The 23,488-nt window shown below is 42.7% G+C and overlaps 1 protein-coding gene across 11 annotated transcripts in view; it reads left to right on the top strand.

The window, feature by feature from the left end:
• Nucleotides 1–23,488, top strand: part of LINGO2 (leucine rich repeat and Ig domain containing 2) — a 2,318,940-nt gene that overhangs the window by 1,157,717 nt on the left and 1,137,735 nt on the right. The window lies entirely within an intron of this gene.

Here is a 23,488-nt window from a genome sequence, read left to right as displayed (position 1 = left end):
TGAGTCCAAAATATATATAATATACATTATATATATATATCTATAATATAACCGGGGGAGCGTCACTCTGTCTGAAGCCTTTATAGACTGCGCAAGCGTGACGCGCCTGCACAGTTTGGACCTAGAGTGACGCATCCCACATAGAGTGACGCATCCCACCAGGAGATCGCGGTATGCGTAAGCACTGAATGCATACCGACGATCTCTGCAACACCTTACCGAACCCGGTGTTGCTGTTGCCGGCGGGGTCTTGCGTCTTCAGGTGACACTGGAGTGGGCGTGTTGTAGCGCTGGGATTGGCACCTGCGAAGTCCATTCTTACTGCCGCCATTTTCTTGAAGACACACTGCAGTGTGTCTTCAAGAACATGGTGGCAGAAAGCGAGGACTGCGCAGGCACCAAGTCCGGCACGACAACACGCCCACTGCAGACATGAATCAGCGCCTGCGCAGTCCGCACTTACCGCCGCGATTTTCTTGAAGACACACTGGACTCGGGCACCACAACACTCCCAGAACAGGACAGTGATGGACACAGGGAAGAAAGGTGAGTATAAATGTTATTTTTAATGTGTGCAGTTTAATAGAGGTGAGGGTGACAATTCATATCAGGATTGGGGGCTGATGGACCCATGCATACCACGAAAGGGGGGTGAGGGGGCCATGCATACAGGATAGGGGGGTGAGAGGACCATGCATACCAGGATTGGGGGGTAAGGGTACCATGAATACCAGGAAAGGGGGTGAGGGGACCATGCATATTAGGATAGGGGGGTGAGAGGACCATGCATACCAGGATTGGGGGTGAGGGTATCATGCATACCAGGATAGGGGGGTGAGGGGACCATGCATACCTGGATAGGGGTGAGAGGACCATGCACACCAGGAATGGAGGGTGAGGGGATCATGTATACCAGGATTGGGGGGTGAGGGGACCATGCATACCAGGATTGGGGGGTGAGGGGACCATGCATACCAGGATTGGGGGGTGAGAGGACCATGCATACCAGGAAAGGGGCGTGAGAGGACCATGCATACCAGGATTGGGGGGTGATAGGATCATGCTTACCAGGATAGGGGTGTGAAAGGACCATGCATACCAGGATTGGGGGGTGATAGGATCATGCATACCAGGATTGGGGGGTGATAGGACCATGCATACTAGGAGAGGGGGGTGAGGGGACCATGCATGCCAGGATTGGGGGGTGAGGGGACCATGCATACCAGGATTGGGGCATGAGGGGACCATGCATACCAGGATTGGGGGGTAAGAGGACCATGCATACCAGGATAGGGGGGTGAAGGGACCATTCATAGCAGGATTGGGGGTTGAGAGGACCATGCATACCAGGATTGGGGGGTGAGGGCACCATGCATACCATGATAGGGATAAGCGGGTACCATGCATACCACGATAGAGATGAGGGGTGCCATGTATACCACGATAGGGATGAGGGGGGTGCCATGCATACCAGGATTGGGGGGTGAGGGAACCATGAATACCAGTATATGGATAAGGGGGCACCATGCATACCAGGATTGGTATGACATTCATCCACTCAATGCCGACTTTTATTCCCCATTGACTTGCATTGGGGTCAGGTTTCGGACGAAACTCCGACTTTTTTTGCCCTAGTCGGACCTGTTTCATCTGAAACAAATTTTGTTTCATGAAACCCGATCCGACCAAAGTCGCTCAACTCTAGTTTCCAGTTCCAAAGTATGGGTCCTTATTGTTTTCAATGGAATTTGGTTCAGGTTCAAGTTCGGGTACAGTTCTGGTACCGCAAACGAATTTCAGGTCAGGTGCCAGAACTAGAATTTCCACGGGTCTGTTCATCCCTACTGAGGAATACAGGCAGATAGAGTTGAGCGACTTTGGTCGGATAAGGTTTCATGAAACAAAATTTGTTTCAGATTAAACTGGTCTGACTAGAGCAAAAAAAGTCGTAGTTTCATCCGAAACCCGACCCCAATGCAAGTCAAAGGGAAATAAAAGTCGGCATTGAGCGGATGACATTCATCGACTCAATGGCGACTTTTATTCCCCATTGACTTGCATTGGGGTCGGGTTTCGGACGAAACTCCGACTTTTTTTGCCCTAGTCGGACCAGTTTCATCTGAAACAAATTTTGTTTCATGAAACCCAATCCGACCAAAGTCGCTCAACTCTACAGGCAGATATTTATCTATCATGCAATACCAACAGGGAGGCATTTCATTTGTATCCAAATTATTCAATGGTCCTAAACATACAGCCAATGTTATTAAGAACTATCTTCAGTATAAAGAAGAACAAGGACTCCTAGAAGTGATGATATGACCCAAACAGAATCCTTGTCTCATCATCGAGTCTATCTGGGATTACATGTAGACAAAGAAGAATTAACACACGTTTACATCCACAGAAGAGCAGAGGTTATTTCTTAAAGATGTTTGGAACAATGTCCCTTCCAAGCTCCTTGCAAAAAACTGTGTGCAAGTGTCCCTAGAAGAATTGATGCTGTTTTGAAAGTAATGATTGATCACATCAAATATTTATTTGATTTAAACTTCTCTTTTGTTCATTCACTTTATAGCTTGTGAATTCATATAAATAAAAAATTAGCACTTAAATTTTAAAAAATTTTTACAACAATTTTTCACACCTGGCTAAAATTTCTGCACAGTACTATTTTCAGCACCTGGAAAATACTTTAAAATATATTCTATGAAAATATTATCCATTATATATATATATATATATATATATATATATATATATATATATATATAAATAAATATAAATAAAATTAAGAGACCATAGCAAAATTTTCAGTTTTTCTGATTTTTCTCTTTATAGGTATATTGTTTGAGTAAAAAGTAAATTGCTCTTTTATTCTCTAAAATACTGACAACATGTCTTCGAATTTCCAAGCACTAAATTTTGTATTTATTTTCAGAAAATGAGAAATTGTCAAAAGAACAAAAAAAGCAGTGCTTGCAGTCCTCAAATAATGCTAAAAGAAATCAAGTTAATAATCATTTAGAAACAACAACACTAATGTTTTAACTCGGGAAGAGTTCAGAAATCAATATTTTGTGGAATAACCATGATTTTTAATCCTAGCTTTCGAGGCTCTTGGTATGCTTTCCTCCAGTCTTTCACACTGCTTTTGGATGACCTTAGGCCTCTCCTGGTACAAAAATTTACGCTGTTCTTGTTTGATAGCTTTTGACTATCCATCTTCCTCTTGATTAGATTCCAGAGGTTTTCAATGGGGTTCAGGTCTGGGGATTGGGCTGGCCATGACAGGGATTTGATGTGGTCATCCTTCATCCACACATTGATTGACCTAGCTGTGTGGCATGGCGCATTGTCCTGCTGGATAAACCAGTCCTCAGAGTTGGGGAACATTGCCTGAGCAGAAGGAATCAACTGTTTTTCCAGGATAACCTTATATGCGGATAGATTCATAAGTCCTTCGCAAATATTAACTTGCCAATTTCAACCTTGCTGAAGCATTCCCAGGTCATCACCCATCCTCCACCAAATTTCACAGTGGGTGCAAGACACTGTGCCTTGTACGTCTCTCCAGGTCTCCATCTAACCACTAGATGACCAGGTGTTAGGCAAAGCTGAAAATTAGACTCATCAGAGAAGATTATCTTACGCCAGTCCTCTATGGTCCAATCATTATGGTCTTTGGCAAACTTCAGCCTGGCTCTCCTTTGCTTCTCATTGATGAAAGTCTTTTTTTCTAGCTTTACATGACTTGAGCTCTGCCTCTAGGAGTCTGTTACAAACTGTTCTTGCCGTGCACTTCACCCCAGCTGCCATTTGCCTTTCCTTTTGTAGGTCACTTGATGTCATCCTGTGGTTGCTGAGTGACATTCGAATAAGATAACTGTCATCTCGGTCAGTGGAGAGTCGTTTTCACCCTCTGTCTGTCTGTAGCTTTGTTGTCCCCAATGTCTGCTGTTTGACCTTATTGTAATGGACTGTCATCTTAGAAATTTTAAGGATGGACGCAACATGACTAGTCATGAGCGAGCATACTCAGAAATGCTCGGTACTCGCCCGAGCATCACTATACTCGCAGTACTCATTGAGCGCCAAGCATTTCTGGGTTTTCTCAGTGGGAATTTGGGTCCCCGCCATGCATGTTTGCCGCTCTTTAGAGTGCCAATCAACATGCAGGGATTGTCTGCCATGCACAGTAATGTCGCAGCCATCTTGGATATGGTATTACAGTGATTGTTTGGCTGCACAGCATCTTCAGGTCTACATGAGACCTGCCTCTGCGCCAGCTCGTCACAATCATCTCCAGAATCAGACAGTGTGGGGATAGCTGCTGCCAAGATGGGGTCAGATTGGGGGTTTATAAGTTAGTGTGGGTATAACATAATAGAATACACATATCCAGCTTAATCAACAATCCTTCTAAGGACTAATTACAGGGTATACAGACTGAAGTGCTAGGTAGGCAGGGAGTGTTTGTGGGTTTATAGATATCAGTAGCTGGCACGCATTGTATGTGGCATACTTCAATGCATACATCAAGAGAATCCATTCCATTACAGTCTACTGCTGCTGCCTATTACATATATTGACCGTATATACATAGCCCTAGGTATCAGTGGCCATGAATTTTTCTTTTGCATCTTAATCCTGATTATTTTAATCCAAAGCATTCCAGAGCCCCTTTTTTCTCCATTTGCTTGTTGACACTGCAGAACACAGCCAAATCCTTTTCATAGTACTGTACAGCATAAAAATCCAGCTATATTAAAGTGGTTTTCCTGTCCCACCCATCAAATCTGAGTGCCCAGAAAATTCTGCCATTTTTGTGGTACTGTAATTTTTTTGTGTCTTATATAATTTCTTGACATCATTTTGCTGCCCAGAAAATATTTAGCTGCCAAAAAAATATTTAGCTACAGGTCAGATATTTTACACGGGGTTTTGTCCGCCACACAGATCACATTTCATTGCATTCAAAATTGTGCTATTTCAGGCCTCCATAGAATATTTTTGTTGTGTCTTAGCCTACTTATTGACACAATTTAGCTGGGCAAAAGCAAAAAAAACAGGCCAGATATTTGAAAGTGGGCTATCTCCGTCAGACACCTCTTTTATCTGTGGGCTACAAATTGTAACATTTGAGGCCTCCATTCAACTGTTTTTGCTGTCTGTGACCCTAGTTCTATACACTATTTTGAGGTAAAAACAAAAAAAATACAGGCCACATATTGAACAGTGTGGTATCTCCGTCTGACTCATCATCTATCTATGGGCTGCAAATGATGGCATTTGAGACCTCCATTCAACTGTTTTTGCTGCCTGTTACTCTAATTCTACACAATATTTTACAGTAAAAAAATAAAGGCCACATATTGAAGAGTGTGGCATCTCCGTAAAATGCCATGTCTATCTGTGGGCTACAAATTGTGGCATTTGAGTCCTCCATTCAACAGTTTTTGCTTTCTGTTACCCTAGTTGTATGCACTATTTTGAGGTAAAAACAAAAAATACAGGCCACATATTGAACATTGTGGTATCTCTGTCTGACAACTCATCTATCTATGGGCTACAAATTGTGGCATTTGAGATTTCCATTCAACTGTTTTTGCTGTCAGTTAACCTAGTTCTATACTCTATTTAGTGGTAAAGTAAAAAGTACAGGCCACATATTGAATAGTGTGGTATCTCCATAAGACGCCTCATCTATCTGTGGGCTAGATATTATGCCATTTGAGACCTCCATTCAACTGTTTTTGCTGTCAGTTAACCTAGTTCTATACACTATTTAGCGGTAAAAGCAAAAAGTTTAAGCCACATATTCAATAGTGATTCAATATGTGGCCTAAACTTTTTGCTTTTACCGCTAAATAGTGTATAGAACTAGGTTAAGACGTCTCATCTATTTGTGGGCTACAAATTGTGCCATTTGAGGCCTCCATTCAACTGTTTTTTGCTGTCTGTTACCCTAGTTCAATACACTATTTTGCAGTAAAAACAAAAAATACTATCCACATAATGAACATTGTGGTATCTCCATAAGACAACTCATCTATCTGTGAGCTACAAATTGTTGCATTTGAGGCCTCAATTCAACTGTTTTTGCTGTCTGTGACCCTTGTTCTGTACACTATTTTATGGTAAAAATAAAAAATACAGGCCACATATTGAACAGTGTGGTATCTCCTTCTGACTTCTCATCTATCTGTGGGATGCAAATTGTTGCATTTCAGGCCTCCATTCAACTGTTTTTGCTGTTTTTTACCCTACTTATTGACACCAGTTTGCTAAAAATACAAGCAGTCCAGATATTTTAAATTGTGTTTTTCCCACACACAGATCACATATAAGTTGGCTCCCAATTCAGCCACTTGTAGTGAATGTGGAAAATATTGTAGTCCATTTAAAATGGCCCAGGCACGTGGCAAGAGATGGGGAAGTGGAGGTGATGGTGATGGTGCATGCAGAGGCCGAGGACATGGGCAAGCTGAAATTGTGCCACAACAAAAACCTGACCTTCCTGTCCGAATTTGTAGGGGACCGCAGAACATCACTATTGAACCCAAAGCAGTGTCAAAAGGTTGTTGCTTGGATAGCAGATAATGCTTCCAGTCACTTTGTCAACACCACCAGCATCCTGTCTTCCACAGGGTCAAGTCTAAGTAGCAGTGAATCTAGAACGTATTTTCCTCACTCTGATCCTCCTTCCTCCCGCCATGCCAAGTGCCCGGAGACAACTGATTCCACACTTGGACACTCCGAAGAGCTGTTTACTTTTCGATTTATAGATTCGGGTCTCTCGCCCAGTCCACTTGAAGAGGGGCAAGATGAGATCGCATGTAGCGATACCCAAATATTTGAGCAGCCACGGTCACATGAAGGTGACAGTGGAAACGTGTCACAAGAGTTGGACAAAGATGAGATGCAAATGCTAGAAAGTCAGGAGGAGCACCAGGGTGCGGAAATAGAAGATGAGGTGGTAGATGATATAGTAACTGACCCAACCTGGCAGGAGAACATGCAGAGCGAGGAGAGCAGCACACAGGGGGAGGGAGGTATAGCACCCCAACAGGCAGGAAGAAGCAGTGTGGTGGCCACAGACAGAAGGCAGAAAGCGGGCAACTGTTCCTCATAACACCAGCAAGAAGAAAGTTGGCAGTACAACTGTTAGGTCTTCCCGAGTCTGGTTGTTTTTTCAAGACTCTGCCGATAACCCCAAACAGGCCATTTGCACCACCTGCCATGCCAGCATCAGCAAGGGTAGCAAAACTAACCGACTAACCACCACCAGCATGCTCAGGCACATGGCAGCAAAGCACCCAACTTTGTGGGTTGAACCCCAGATTCCAGGAACACTGCAGGTGAAACTACTGCTTCTTCAGCTGTTGTGCATGGAAGCCAATCCCTTGTCCATGGTGCCTGCGAAGATGCCTCCTGACCTGCACCTGTCATTCCACACACTCAACTACCACCATCATCAAGCACGCCTACATCCTTGTCCAAGCGTAGCCTTCAGTTGTCCATACCCCAGTCATTGGAATGCAAGCGGAAATTCGCAGCCAACACCCCACAGGTCACAATACTAAATTCACACATTTCTCATCTGCTTGCGCTCAAAATATTGCCTTTTAGGCTCCTGGAGATGGAAGCTTTCAGCAACCTAATAGCGGCAGTCATCCCAAGGTACTCGGTCCCCAACTGCCACTATTTCTCCCGGTGTGGCACAACATTACCCATGCCCTCAAAAATGCTATTACTGGGAAAGTCCACCTAACTGTGGCAAGTGCTTGTGGGCAGAGATGGTATATCTCGATGTCACACTGGGTTACCATACTGGAAGCGGGAACCCAGTCGGACCTTGGGATGTAACACGTCCTCCCAACACAAAGGATTGTGGGACCTACTTCAATCTGGGTTGCCCCCACAAACTACAGCTCCTGCACCACATCCTCCTCCTCTTCAGCCTCCATCTCTGAAATGAGCACATCAGTCAAAAGCTGGAAGCACTGCAGCACTGCCTCAGCCAAGCGGCAACAGGCTGTGCTGAAGCAAAAAATGCTTAGGTGAGAAACCACACAATGCTGAAGAGTTGTAGACAGCTCTGAAAGAGCAGGCAGATCTGTGGCTGACATCGCTGAACCGACAGCCAGGCATGGTCATGTGTGACAATGGCTGGAACCTGGTGGCGGCTCTGAGGCGAGCTAGCACACGTACCATGCCTAGCCCATGTGCTTAACCTCTTGGTTCAGTGGTTTTTCAAAACCTACCAGTAGCTGCCTGATCTGCTTGTGAAAGTGCACCGCCTGGGTGCCCATTTTAGAAAGTCATCTACAGCTTCAGCCTCCCTTGCCGTGCTTCAGCAACATTTGCAGCTTCCAACTCACTGACTAGTGGGTGATGTCCCCACATGGTGGAACCCTATACTGCATATTTGGAAAGGATTTGTGAGCAGAAAAGGGCAGTTGTTGACTACCAGCATCAACAAGCCCGTCGGTATTCAGTTCAGACTCCACACATACTGTAAGACCTCAGGAGTGAACATGGATGTCAGACATATGTACCATCCTACAAAACTTTGGGTACTCTACCAAGATGGTGAGCAGCAATGATACCATAATTAGCATTACCATCCTGCTTCTTTGCATTCTCGTTAATCAGTCAATTAAAAATTATGCGTCACCCCTGTGAAAGTAAAACAGCATAACACTGTATATCCAGCATATATGCCTACAGTTAAGAAGCCAGACAAGACCAATCCTGGATTAAGGATATAGAAGGTCACCTAAAAGATGAACTTAATAGGTGAACAAGAAAACATCTAAGAGGTACAGCAATCAAAATCTTTTGCCTTATAAATGCCGTCACCCCTTTGCTCATATATGTGAATACATACAGCTATGGTCTCTAGAACCACAAATATAACAAACAGGTGAGAAAAATAAATAAAGGAACAATCTCACCAAATAGACAAATGGGTCAGGAGTCAAAGAAGATCCTCCATTTGGGACATCGCCTTAGGGAAAGTGCAGGGCATGTGCAATTAGGGTCAGCTGTGGACTGCCCTTGTTAGGGCAGGAGTCTGGGGAACAGCTTATTATAGTTTCAGGGATGTGACAGGGTATTGTCTCCCCTATTTGGACCCTCCAGTTGGATTGAACAGAGGATCTTCTTTGACTCCTGACCCATTTGTCTATTTGGTGAGATTGTTCCTTTATTTATTTTTCTCACCTGTTTGTTATATTTGTGGTTCTAGAGACCATAGCTGTATGTATTCACATATATGAGCAAAGGGGTGACGGCATTTATAAGGCAAAAGATTTTGATTGCTGTACCTCTTAGATGTTTTCTTGTTCACCTATTTAGTTCATCTTTTAGGTGACCTTCTATATCCTTAATCCAGGATTGGTCTTGTCTGGTTTCTTAACTGTAGGCCTATATGCTGGATATACAGAGTTATGCTGTTTTACTTTCACAGGGGTGACGCATAATTTTTAATTGACTGAATAAAGGTTATATTTTATTTTTTCACCTATGCTTTATATTCCTAATGTTTTTTGGGTGTCTATTATGGCAGTTCCGAAGGGAATCTGTTTAGTGCTTTATACATAATTCTCTGCATTCTCAAAAGCTCTCTGCTCACAATGAAAGAGGATGCATTGTAGGTGGAACATGATGAGATGGAGCAAGGAAGCATACAGGGTGATTACACACAGCCCAGCCTCATGTCATCCCAATGTGGAATGGTTGACAATAAGGAAGAGGAGGAGGAAGAACAGAATCTACTTTCATGCGCTATAGATGGTACTGCAAGCACAACTGTCAAACTATCTGTTCAGCGTGAATGGCTTGAGGACAGGAAGGAGGAGGAGAAAGAGGAGGACAGCATTGTCAGTCGTACTGTTGGTGAGGACACGGAAGTCTTGCCTGTTAGCAATCTGGCATGCATGGCAGACTTTATGTTGCATTGCCTTTCCTGAGACCCTCGCATTATCAAAATTTTTGGTGATACACATTACTGGTTGGTGACACTTCCAGACCCATGCTGCATTGAGAACGTTCAATCTCTTCTTCCAGAATCAGATAGGTGTACTAAAATGTTGCAGTACCAGAGGGTTATTGTTGTGAAATTTTTTTTAAAATTCCCATCTGAAAATGCTGGCGGTAGAGGTCACAGTTCGTTGGAAACCAAGGAGTAGAGAAGAGAGAGACACAACTCCAATCCTGCAGAGGCAGGGGAACACTGTCAACGTTCTGGGAGAGTTTTCTCAGATCCTCCCATCGCTCTGGCCCAGAGGCGCAGGCTACTCTCACAAGGCGTGCAAAGTTTGGGAAGATGCTGAGGGGAGTATCTTGCTGACCGTACCAATGTCCTCTGTGATTCCTCTGTGCCTTTTAATTATTGGGTATCCAAGATGGACATGTGGCATGACCTGGCTCTCTACACATTGGAGGTCTTAGTGTTTTGTCAGAATGGGTTTTTAGTGCCGCTGGTAGAATTATAACTGATAAGTGCATCCGCCTGTCAACTGAAAATGCTGACAGGCTGACTCTTATAAAAAATGAACAAGGGCTGGATTGGGCCAGACTTCTCTACAACACTGAATGATAACAGCGAAACATAACCTCCAATACAGTGTCTTTTTTTGGGAGGTGTATTCCCATGCACCTTTTCACAACCACATATGGGTATACACTTTCTGATTTTGACTATTTGGTGTTATCCTCCTCCTTTTCTTCATCCTCATCATCCACCACCACTAGATCACCATGGTGACCATGATCCGTGATACAACAGCCAACTTATTTTGAAAAGAGTTGTTTTGATGCTCTTTAAAAAAAATGTTAACAAAGTTTGTTATTGTGTACCCCCCCAGGGGGAAATGTTTTTCAGCCCATACACTTAATGTATGGGCAATACAAGTATAGGAGACCCAATCTTTTAAACTGGGAAAAAAAATTTCTGAGGTCATTCTTCACGTCTCTCCAGACACCACCACTAGAATACGAGGGTGAATGTGTTCCGTGATGCAATAGCCAAGTAATTTTTTTAAGGGTGTTTATGATACCTGTTACAAAAATGCTTACACAGTATGTTGAGGTGTAAAAAAATTTTCGGACGCCATCCTCCACATCCACTAGATCACAAGCGTGAATGTGTTTCATGATGCAACAGGCACTATACTTTTTTGCAAGGGTGTTTATGGTGGCCATAATAAAAATATTTACACAGTAGGTTGATGTGTACCCCCCCAGGGGGACATGTTTGTCTGCCCATACACTAAGTGTATGGGCATTACAAGTATAGGAGACTTGCTCCTTTAAACTGGGAAAAAAATATCGGAGGCCATCCTCCATGTCTCTTCCGACGCAACCACTAGATCACCAGGGTGATTGTGTTCAGTGATGCAACAGCCAAGTTATTTACACAGTATGTTGATGTGTGCCTTCCCCAGGGGAAAAGGTTTTTAAGCCCGTACACTTAGTGTATGGGCATTACAGGTATAGGAGACCCGCTCCTTTTAACATTTTTCGGAGACAAACCTCCAAATTTCTTCAATTGCATTCAATGCATAAGCAAACAGTATCAGAGAACTAAATGAATAATGTGAACTTGGTTTTCCTGTGGCCATCCAGTACCTGGGTTCAAAGGCTAATTGGGATGCCTGTAACTTTGGGGCAGGGCAGGCCTTGCATTCAATGCATAGGCAAACAGTATGGGAGTAGCAAATGAACACTGGGAACTTTGGTTTCATGTGGCTATCAAGTACATAGGTTCAAACGCTTATTGGGGTGCGTGTAACTTTGGGACAGAACAGGCCTTGCATTCAATGCATAAGCTAACAGTATGGGAGCAGCAAATGAATACTTGGAACTTTGATTGCATGTGGTCATCCATGACGTCTGTTCAATGGGTTGTTGGGGTGCGTCCAAATTTTGGGCAGCCCTGCCACTCACTGCATATGCAATAACAGTATAAGGGACCCACTGCTTAATAATGGGAACAACAAGGCATAGCCGGCTTATGGCTCTCTAAGAAAAGTGAGGGTCGACTGCTGGCCCTATAAAAATAGACTTTGTGACTTTCAGAGTTCCTTCTTCATAAATGTAACAAAATGTGTCTGATGATATGTCATGCACCACATGGCCAAATAAGGTTATAAAATGTTAAAATGACATTTCCCAGTGAATGCATTTGCCTTGGTTGAAAGCAATGTGAAAAATGCATTAAAAATGCTATGTTTGAATATAGCACAAGTGGTGGAGGAACTTTGTTGCTTTGGATTATTTATTTTGCCTTACATACAAATCATTACCCTGGAATAGATGCTCCTTAACATATTTCCCAGGAAAATCTATTTTGGTTTCGATTTTGTATGTTTTAGTGTGCGCCTGAAAAAGTGGCATAAGACTCTGACAACATTGTTCACAGCTGTGACCTGGAAGTCTGAAATGCTACCAGGGGTATTCCCCATGATGTTCCCATGTCATTGAGCACTGTTCCCATCGATTTCAGACATTTTTAGACCATAAAAGGACCCCAAGGGGATCGCAGCAAAAATGCTCGGTTTTCCTGGTGACTTACATTGGGCTTGACCCGAGCAGTGAGCACCCGAGCATTTTAGAGCTCGCCCTTCACTAAACTTGACCCTCACTGTATCCCTCTGCTAGTAAAGCCAGAATTGAGCCCTTCTTTTCCTCACACAAGACTTTTCTTTTCAACTCCTTTGGCATGCATAAAATTTATTATTTCATTTCTGTTACTTTTGGGATATTACTAGCACTTGTTTTGCCACCCTGCTTGTCCTATTGCAAGAGGATTGTGAACACCACAGCAGGGTTTTTATACTTTCCGTCGTTAAATAAGATTTGGTTCAGGTGATCACCTAATCAGAAGCATATTAAATAGAATGAGGTGTACTCTGGTTGGAATTCAACTGACACTGGAATGGAATGGCTGGCTTTTATAAAACTGTGCAGTGCTCTCTTAATTTTTTCCAGAGCTGTATATATATTGGTTTATATTTTTCATAGGATACGGTCTTTCAGTTTTCTTCCAGGTGTCAGAAACCACATTTTCCAGATAGGAAGACTGTGGGACTCTGCACATCTATGACAAGATTACTGATGCATATGAACAAGACACAGTTGCTATGTGGGTTTATGACAGAATCAGGATGCAGAACTCAAAAGCTGGCTCTCAGTTGTCCTCCTCAGGGCTGAATGCCAACTCAGAGACTATACTTTCCACCACTATATTAAACTGCTAGGCTTGTAGTGCACCTTAGGCTTGTGTACTGATTTTCCCAGCAGCCAGAGTAGTCTCAGTAGCAGCAGGACTTTCTATGACTGAATTAGTAAAGGAAATCAGTCACAATAAATGCTGGCATCAGACGTGCGTGGTATGCTTCAGGCAGAAAACATAGCAGCTCTAGAGACCAAGCTACTGAGCCGTTCCTTTAAGGAGGAAGCCAAACATATTCTCCTAAGGCTCTCAATTTTTTTACTCAAGAGATGTGATTGGATGGTTACCTGAACTTTGTACACATGTAACATAATGAGCAAGCAATAATTAACTGTATACTGTGTAGCATTTAAGAATGTTAAGAGCTTTAAATAACTCGTTTTGCATTCAACTGCTCTGGACAGGTTTTTTAAAACAAATTTAGTGACCTAAGAAGTACAATTCAGAGAATTTTATCTGTTCATCAGATCGCAATAAAATTCTTCAACATTTCTAAATCTTTTTTATCTGAACCCTTTACCAAAAGTTCATTGGAATTGAACGGTTTATGAGTTACTTGACTTGTGTCAATATTCATTTGCACTATTCATTAAGCTGTACTCAGATCTAAAGTTAAAATAAGTTTTGCATCCGAAGATATCAACAGGTTAAGCAGTAAGTGAGATACTGTGATTTGTGTTACAAAGTAGCTCACATTCTCACATCAGGTTATGGACAACATGACATGGAAATTATTTCACATGTTGCAAGTTTCAGTTCTGATTCCTTTATTTAGTGTCTAGTTTATATATTTCTCATGTGGGAGTATGCCTCCCATTTCAGCTCTTTCACTCCAGTTTGCTGTGGCTTTTGCTACCTCTTATGTATCGACTTAGCATTATTTTTCGACTGGTTACCCTTTCTACTGCCTATGAGGGATATCCTTTCCAATGTGTTGACAGACACAGGAGTATGTGATGTCCCCCTTCTTTTCCCTAAGTTTTCAGTGCTTCTTCTCCCTCCCTTCTTTGAAAATCAATGTCATTAATCCCCACCCTTTTTAGACTGCCAACATTTTCTCCCTATCTGCTCTGTAATACAGGACAACCTGTGCATCCAGAAGACTTAGATGACAATTTTTCTCCCCACTGTCCAATCCATCACGTACAACCTCCTCCTGTTCCTTGCTGTTCTCTGTGAGAAAAGTCACGAGGGAGCAGAGAGAGCCATCTCAGCCAGGAAAGTTAGGCATCAGATTTATGCCTAATCTTTTAAAGCCCATGAACAGATGTAAGATCCTGTATCATGATATGCTATGTCAGTCATGAGTTTGAACTGTGACTCCATGTAAACACGCGGTGACAGTTCAGTGTTGATAGCTGTCAGTCACAGCTGAGTGGCATGGGAAGAAGTGGGGGGTATCCATGCCGTCGGTCCCTGATCTCAGCTGTGATAGAAAGTTTCTTAATTTTGCATTTAGAAAGCTAATCAACAACTAAAAAAAATGTATTATTATAATTCATTTCAGTGTGTGAATTTCATAGTCCAATGTGCAGCTACATTATGCAAAAATATATGTGTTATATAATAGTTCTACACATTGGTAACGTGAAATTTTCATATTCTGTAATATTGACGTCATCATCAGGAAATTAAAGTTGGTCCTCTAAGTTACAATATTAATTCATTCTGGGATGCCTTTGCATGATTCAAAATATTGTACTTTGAGACTATAACCATGTGGAAAATTCATTAAAAAAAATCAGATAATAAATACTGTAAAGCAAGTCTATGAATTAAATATACAAAATTGATGCTGATATTTGACAAATGACTGGCTCTCTTGAGATAAGAGCTTCTTCTGGGTCCTAAAGCAAAACACATAATATTATTATAGTAGTACTGTAAAAAAACACTGTTGTCTGGTATCTGTAGGAGCAACAAATCCTGACACAAAAGTTTTTGCAACTGTCTGCAATTGATTAGTGGAAAAGTATCTGTTCTAGCCCAAGTAATCCAGGTGTAGAATTGCTAATCTATCTATCTATCTATCTATCTATCTATCTATCTATCTATCTATCTATCTATCTATCCCATATCTATCTATCTATCTATCTATCTATCTATCTATCTATCTATCTATCTATCTATCTATCGTATCTATCTATCTATCTATCTACAGTATCTATCTATCTATTCTGTAGGAGCCAGAACGCCAAATGGTTGGTAGGGGATCAAGTACTTAATTCTCACTGCAAAATGCAATTAAATTTATACAATGTGATTTTCTGGATTTTATTTTTGATATTCTATCTCTCAATGTTAAAATTAAACTACCCTTAAAAATATAGACTGTTCATGTCTTTGTCAGTGGGCAAACTTACAAAATCAGCAATGGGATCAAATACTTATTTCCCCCATAACACCTCAGCAGTGCCACAGGCTGATCGCCTCCATGCCACACCGCATTGATGCAGCAATTGAGACCAAAGGAGCCCCAAACAATATTGAGTGCATTTACTGAACATACACTTCCGCAGGCCAACATTTTGGATTTAAAGGTACTGTCACACTTAGCGATGTACCAGCGATATGACGCGGTCAGGATCGCTGGTGCATCGCTAAGTGGTCGCTAGTGAGCTGCCACACAGGCAGATCTCACCAGCGACATCGCTGGGGACGGGGGTCGATACTTACCTGTCACACTAGGCGATCCTGAGTCCTCCCACCCAGCTGCACACTCGTCGCTCGTCTCTCCACAGGAAGCGCCGCAGGAAGCTGACGACGAGAAACAGTCCTGGACGTTCTCACGCGATGAGCGATAACGAGCGGGGGAGCCGGTCGGAGGTATCATACACAGCGATGTCGCTAGCAATATCGCTATAACGTCACGAGTTATAGCGATATTGCTAGCAATATCGCTTAGTGTGACAGGCCCTTTAAAATCAGTTTTTCAAGCTGGTGTTATAAAGTGTTCTAATTTACTGAGATAATGACTTTTTGGTTTTCATTGGCTGTAAGCCATAATAATTAACATTAACAGAAATAAACACATGAAATATGATCACTCTGTTTGTAATGACTCTATATAATATAGGCGTTTCACTTTTTGCATTGAAGAACTGAAATAAATAAACTTTTTGATGATATTCTAATTTTTTTGAGATGCACCTGTATCAACATGCATCTATCTAGCTAACTGTCTGTCCATCTATCTATCTATCTATCTATCTATCTATCTATCTATCTATCTACAGTATCTTTCAATCTCTATCATCTATCTATGTCTTTATATATGTGTTTATTCAGCTACATTTCTATTATGTATGTTTTTGACTTACTTCATTAGAGTTTGTTGAATTTTTGATTTTTCACCCAGTAAATGGTAGACTGTGGTAAGACTTTAAAATGAATAATGCACACTTTTCACTCTGAATAGTATATAATTGTATACACAGGGCCAATACTCTTTGAGTGTGATATTTAAAATAACAAAAAGAAGATTACTGCAGAGTTGGCAGTGTGTTCTTCATTTGTGATGTGAAAGCGCATAGCTTTGTCAGAAGAACAGCAGGCTGCATGAGATGTGCTGCTATCAGCTATGATTGTAATCTGCATGTGTTCAGAAACACTCATAAACTATGCTATTCTGTTGTGTCCACAGGAAACTGAAAATTCTGAAAACAAAGTGATTATAAGGTTGCACTGTATTTCACTAAATTCTCACAAAATTCCCTTTTTTACCATTAACAATAAGTAAAGTATTATTATTATTAATACTAATATTTTTATAGTAAAACTTAGTATGTTTATACTAGAAAAATATATATCTTGATCAAAAATAAAAAAAAGGACGGGACTCAAACAATTATAATATCTACAAAATTATGACATCACAGCCTCCAAAAAAATTATAAATTTTATTGAAAACAAAAAAATTGCAAAGAGGCAAAAAAAGCACAATATCAAAATATGGATACGTAATTAAAGGTAGTAAGCAAGATTCTCAGTGAAAGCTCAAAAAAGGAGGGATGCATAAAACACAGATGTAGGGATGGGCAATAAATGGAAAATCACTAGCAAAACACAGTGCACAGGGAATAAATATGTCAACTAGTCTCAATATGTAAATTATTATTATTATTATTATTTATTATTATAGCACCATTTATTCCATGGGGCTTTATATGTCAAAACGGTATACATAAAAAACAAGTACAATAATCTTAAACAATAGAAGTAACCGAATAATACAAGATGAGAGAGGACCCTGCCCGCGATGGCCCACAATCTACAAGGGATTAGTGAGGATACAGTAGTTGAAAGGAGAGCTGGTCATGCAGCGGTATGGTGGAACAAAAGTTACTGCAGGTTGTAGGCTTATAAATAAAATAATATCCCTCCCTACACAGTGCAAAGTACGACCATACTACAATGGAGAGCACAAAAAATATATCACCATATATAATATGGTATACAAGTAAATCACAAGTGTGTTGAGCATATCCTATGTACATGGAACATAAATATGACAGTGTTAAATAGCCAGCATCCCTTACTAAGGTTTATATTGTATGCCTCACAACCCCAATGCGCTTTGATAAACAACACTTTCCTTTTTCCATTTTCTTCTACTATCCTTCTACTATCCTCTAGTTCAATTCTCACTCACTCTATACACTACTTTTGCACATTTTTTAACTCTTCAATTTTTTTCATTCACAACTTTCTATTTCACACAAACGTATAAACATGTTTTTCTTTACTGTTTTCTGTTTTGTGTGATTTTTCTTAAATTTCTGCACCCACCCCTAAATTGGCAGCCAACATGTAAATAGCCTCCCATTACCATTATAAGCTTTAAACACTTCTCTGCACCTGTAATCCCTTTCTGTCATTTTTTCATGACTTGAAAAAGATGCCTGTGCTGCGATATCAATGGATATGGATGAAAGACAACCTTATGTATTTTTGACACATGTAAAAACAAATATTACTAAAAAAAAGCCAGTAAGGCCTCTTTCACACATCAGGTTTTCGCCGTCAGGCGCGATCCGGCGCTTTTGACAAAAACCGGATCCGGCGAAATGCAATGCCGGATCCGGTTTCCCCCCCATTGACTTGCATTAGAGCCGGATCGAGCCGGATGGCCATGCGTTTCATCCGATTTTCGCCGGATCCGGCAATGTGACGCGATCTGGCGTCTGGAAAAAACGGCTACTGTAACGTTTTTTGTCTACGGCGAAAAAGCCGGACACGCCGGATCCGGCGTGTCCGGCTTTTTCATACAATGAAAGCCTATGAGCGCCGCAATGCGCCAGATCCGGCGGCAGCCGGATCCGGTGGCCGGATCCGGTTTTTTTGGTCTGAGCATGCTCAGTAGCTCTGCCCACAAGACATATATAAAAGCAAGACAGTGTGACCCTCAGCCACACCCAACATGCCACCCAAGCCAAGAATCAGGAGAAGGCAGCAGACATCTGCAGCAGCAGCACCATCAGCACCACCCCAAATGGAGCAGCATGCTGAACAACGGGAGGGGAGTCCAGCAGCAGATGAGAGATGGTAATTATCAAATCCCCCATTCCTCCAAACTAGGGCTATGGAATATCAAGATATTCATTGGCCCTTTGTTTCTCTTTATTCAACAGCCGCCCAATAGATGCAGCAGCAGCAGCAGCAATGGCAGCAGCAGGAACACCACCCACAGCCATGGAGTCTGGCCATGAGGAAGACAGCACATCTTCTTCTGGGAGCCCTCCCTCGCATCGTCAGCGTTTGACGGTAAGTTTTTATTTCCAAAATCCATCATCTCTGGAATATATGTCTATTCATTGCCTTTTATTTCAAAACAGGAATCACAAGATGAAGAGGAACCCCCCCGAAGAAGAAGGAAGGGGTGGACAGACACTTGGAGTGGGCTCACAATTGGTAAGTTTTTTGCATCAAACGCAGAAACACAACATCACACTACACACAACACATAGAAAACAATGTTCTGCAGACCACACACAGCAAACAAATGCCTACATCCAAAGACATAACATTTTTTGTTTTCTTCTCTAGTCTTCCCAATCTGGTGCTCGGCCAAGAGGTCCTCGCAGTGCCTCCCGGGGTCGTCGGCGACAGCAACGCGGCGGTCACCAGCGTGTAAGTATAAATATTTTTGCTTTGTTTTTTTGCACTTTTTATTTCATTTCTTTTGTGGAGGCTAATTATGTTATTTTTGTCTTTTTCTTTAACAGCCTTCACAGCGTGCTCCCGACTCTGACAGTGAGGATGGAGGGATTGATGTGGACCGCCTCATCGATCTCGTCAGAGAAAGGGAGCCGCTCTGGAATATGGCTGACCGCCGCCACGCTGACCTTATCGTTACCCGACGACTCTGGGAGGAAATCTGTTCGCTCCTTGTGGACCGCTGGGAGGACCTCGAAGCTCGGGCCCAGATTAAAGAGCGTAAGTATATACAGTACCGGTTGCTTGATTTAAACCAGTGTTTCCCGAACTCCAGTCCTCGTGGTCCCCACGGATCATGTGTTCAGGATTTCTATTTACTTTGGAAATCCTGAAAACATGACCCCTGGGGACCATGAGGACTGGAGTTTGGGAAACACTGATGTTGCATACTAACCACTTTGTCCTTTCTCGTTTCAGGGGAGAGAATTGTGAAGCGGTGGCGGTCTGTGAGGGATCGTTTCAAGAAGGAGTTCAATAAAGAGATGCGGGCCCCGAGTGGATCTGGAGGACGCAGGAGCAAGTACAAGTACGCACGAGCCCTGTCGTTCCTCCGGGAGACAATGCTCACCAGAAGGTAAATATTACACACCACATGTGACAAAAAAATGTTTACATGTAACTTTTTTTTTTCAGCCAGGGCCATACCATGTCACTATTTTAATTGTTTTTTTTTCTCTTTATTCCACAGCACGGTGAGCAGCACTCGGGAGCCTGCACGATTGGACCCTTCTGAGGCGATCCCTGAGGAGACTGGCACCGAGGGACACTTCGACCGCCCTGGTACATCTGCACCTTCCCAGCCTTCCCACACATTCGACCCATCTGTCCCATCCACCAGCACCAGCACAGGAGCATCGTGGCCGCCTACATTACATGAAGCTGCTGGTGAGGAGATCGCTTTCCCTTTACCCCACCCTTCTGCCCCTGCCACCTCTAGTACACCTGCGGGTACTGGGCGGCAGCGGCAGAGGGGTCAGGAAAAGAGTTATGCGCCAGAGTTCTTGCATCTGAATGCATCTTTCCAGAACTGTCTAAAAGTCTTGTCAGAGCAAATCTCCGCAGGCTTTCAGCAGATCAACTCCAGCATTCTGGAGGTGAAGACACTTCTGCAAACCATGCATTCAGAAGCAAGATCTTCGCCAAACCACACCTTTTTCAGGTCTGTTGTGGAGCGCATGGCAACACTATCTCCTACCCAGCAGATGCATGTAATGCATTCGTGCCACGGTGCTCTACAGCAGGTTACCTCCCAACCTCCACCTCCCACCACTGTAGTTCCTCCACCTGCACCCCCTCCAGCCACTTTCCATCCTCCCCCTCCTATTACATCTGCACCCCCTCCAGCCACTTTCCATCATCCCCCTCCTATTACATCTGCATCCCCTCCAGCCACTTTCCATCCTCCCCCTCCTATTACATACCAGCAACCTCCCCAGTACCAGCAACCTCCCCAGTACCAGACATCTCCCCACTTCCAGCAACCTGCCTCGTACCAAACTCCTTCCCCGTACCAAACTCCTTCCCCGTACGAAACTCCTTCCCCATACAACTTTCCATCAACATCATCTGCTCCTACAGTCCCTGCCCAACCCTCCACTCCACCGCCCACCACCTCTTCTGCCTCTCACATGTCCACCCATTCTGTAGCTTTTTCCACACCATCACCTCTAACTGTTCCTTCCCCACCACGATCCCAGTCCTCTCTCCACACTCCCAGTGTCGAAGTGTCCCGCAGCCCCTCCAGCAGTATTTCCACCCCACACTACACCGAGTTATAATGTTTTTTTTGTAATAAAAATGCCCATTTGGTTGGTTTCAAACCTTTATTAAAAAAGTTTTTTTAACTTTAAAAACAGTTTACAAAAAAAAAATATTTTAAATAAAAGTTAAATTATTGTTTACACTGGTTGTCTGTCATTTCTTTCTGCGGCGAAATATGTTTAAAAAAAAGGTTAAATACAGGGTATTTAAAAGGTAAAAATGTATTCAAAACCAGGTATATAACTGTGGGTAAATTTTAGCTTTTTGCCACAGTTGTGTTCCTGGTTGTGTTTGAAGCAAAGTATTTCACCTAAAAAGTTGTGTTTATTGTTGGTGATTTCCTAACAATGTACACAACTTTTGTTAAAAGGTGAAATACTTTGCATAAAACACAACCAGGTACACACCTGTGGCCTAAAGCTAAAAATAGAGACCATGACAAGATAGCCAACTTTGGTTGGCAAAGGTATATACTGTTGGTACAGAAGGTACACAAGTTTGGTTGGGCACAAATCTATCACACTCTGTCATCCTGCCAGTGTACTCTGCCTTGAGGTGACATAAAGCATAGTGCAAAATTGTCCCTCATTACTGAAACCGTCACAGAACTTCTAGTGGTAATGTCATGGTAATCTTGCAAGGTGGTTTCTTCAGAGGTGTCCTCAATGGAAATGGGTTCCTTGCAGATAACAAAATTGTGGAGTACCATGCAAGCTTTGATCACCTCGTCAACGTTTCTGTCTTGAGGTTGATCGCAGTCAATAGGACCCGCCATTTGGCTGTCAGAATACCAAAGGTACATTCAACCATTCTTCTTGCTCTTGTGAGGCGGTAATTAAAAATGCATTTTGGTCTTGTCAATCCTCTGCTAGAGTACGGTTTCAAAAGGTGTTCTGACAGCTGGAAGGCTTAATCCCCTACACAGACAAATGGCATAGGTGGACCAGATGTTTGCGGCAGCGGTCTAGGTGGTGGGAACTGGAAGGTGTTTCCATACAGTTTACGCCCCATGGCAGACAGTTTGAAAACTTGAGAGTCATTGGAGCAGCCATAGGCCCCAATATCAACAGCAATAAATTTGTATTCCGCGTCAGCGATGGCCATGAGGACAATTGAAAAATATTTCTTGTAATTGAAATATTCCGATCCCGATCCGGCTGGCTTTACAATGCGGATATGTTTCCCGTCCACAGCGCCCAAGCAGTTGGGAAACTGACATATCTGTTGAAACTTGTCAGCAATTTCAATCCACCTCTCTGTTGTGGGCTCTGGTAAAAACTCTTCAGCTAAGGAGTCCCACAGTGCACGGCATGTGTACTTCACAATTCCCGATATGGTGGAAATCCCGAGTCTGTACTGGAAATGCAGTGACGAAAGGGATTCTCCAGTTGCAAGAAATCTGTGGGGAATTAAAAAACAATAAATTAGTTTTAAATCACAGCATTACATACCAAAACTGAGCTATAACACTTGGAGATACAAACTACCACCAACAAGATTGCAGTGAAAGTGTGCTCTGATGCGATCACATCCAATAAATGTGGCTTACCTTAAAGTCACCATCAGACACTCTGTGGGTGAAACAGAGAAGCGGCAATAGGTGTCCGCTTTTCTTATGAGGTGTGCAATGCGCTCCACCAAGTAATCAAAATTCTCCATTTTCATCCGAACATATCCAAAAAATTTATCCGGGTTTCGTCGAAGGTCCATGCAGAGTGTAGAATAGACCCCACGCGTCATTCTCTTGGCTGTGATGGGGTGGATCCACAAACGTCGTCTACGATGCCTGATGCGCTGCTGTCTCGCTCTCTCCTTCTCCAGAACAATCACCCTCAAACGATTTGCCGCTATAAAATCCGCCAAATTCTTCAAAATATTTCCAATCACAACATCCATCTTCGCCAGTAACTTGCTCTTCTCTCCAACCTGCACTTTCTCCTCTACAACCTGTCAAAGAAGGGCTGTAGGAACACGCTATATATAGTTTTCCAGTAGCCAATCCCGTTCGGAAGGCCACAAGGGTCAATTTTAAAAACCGGATCCGGCGTAATCCGTCGAAAAACGGATAAAAAAACGGATGAACCAGATGAGACGGATCCGGTTTTGTCTGTCAAGAACAAGACGGATCCGGAAGAAAACTGGATCCGGCACATCAGGTTTTACAAAACATTTGCCGGATCCGGCATTCCGGCACGACGCCGGATCGTGCCTGACGCCGAAAACCTGATGTGTGAAAGTAGCCTAAAGGGCCCTTTACACTTAGCGATA

Source organism: Dendrobates tinctorius, unplaced genomic scaffold (genome assembly GCF_039654945.1).
Source record: "Dendrobates tinctorius isolate UK_male_01 unplaced genomic scaffold, ASM3965494v1 ptg000031l, whole genome shotgun sequence".
NCBI lineage: Eukaryota > Metazoa > Chordata > Amphibia > Anura > Dendrobatidae > Dendrobates > Dendrobates tinctorius.
This window is presented reverse-complemented; position numbering and strand designations above follow the sequence as displayed.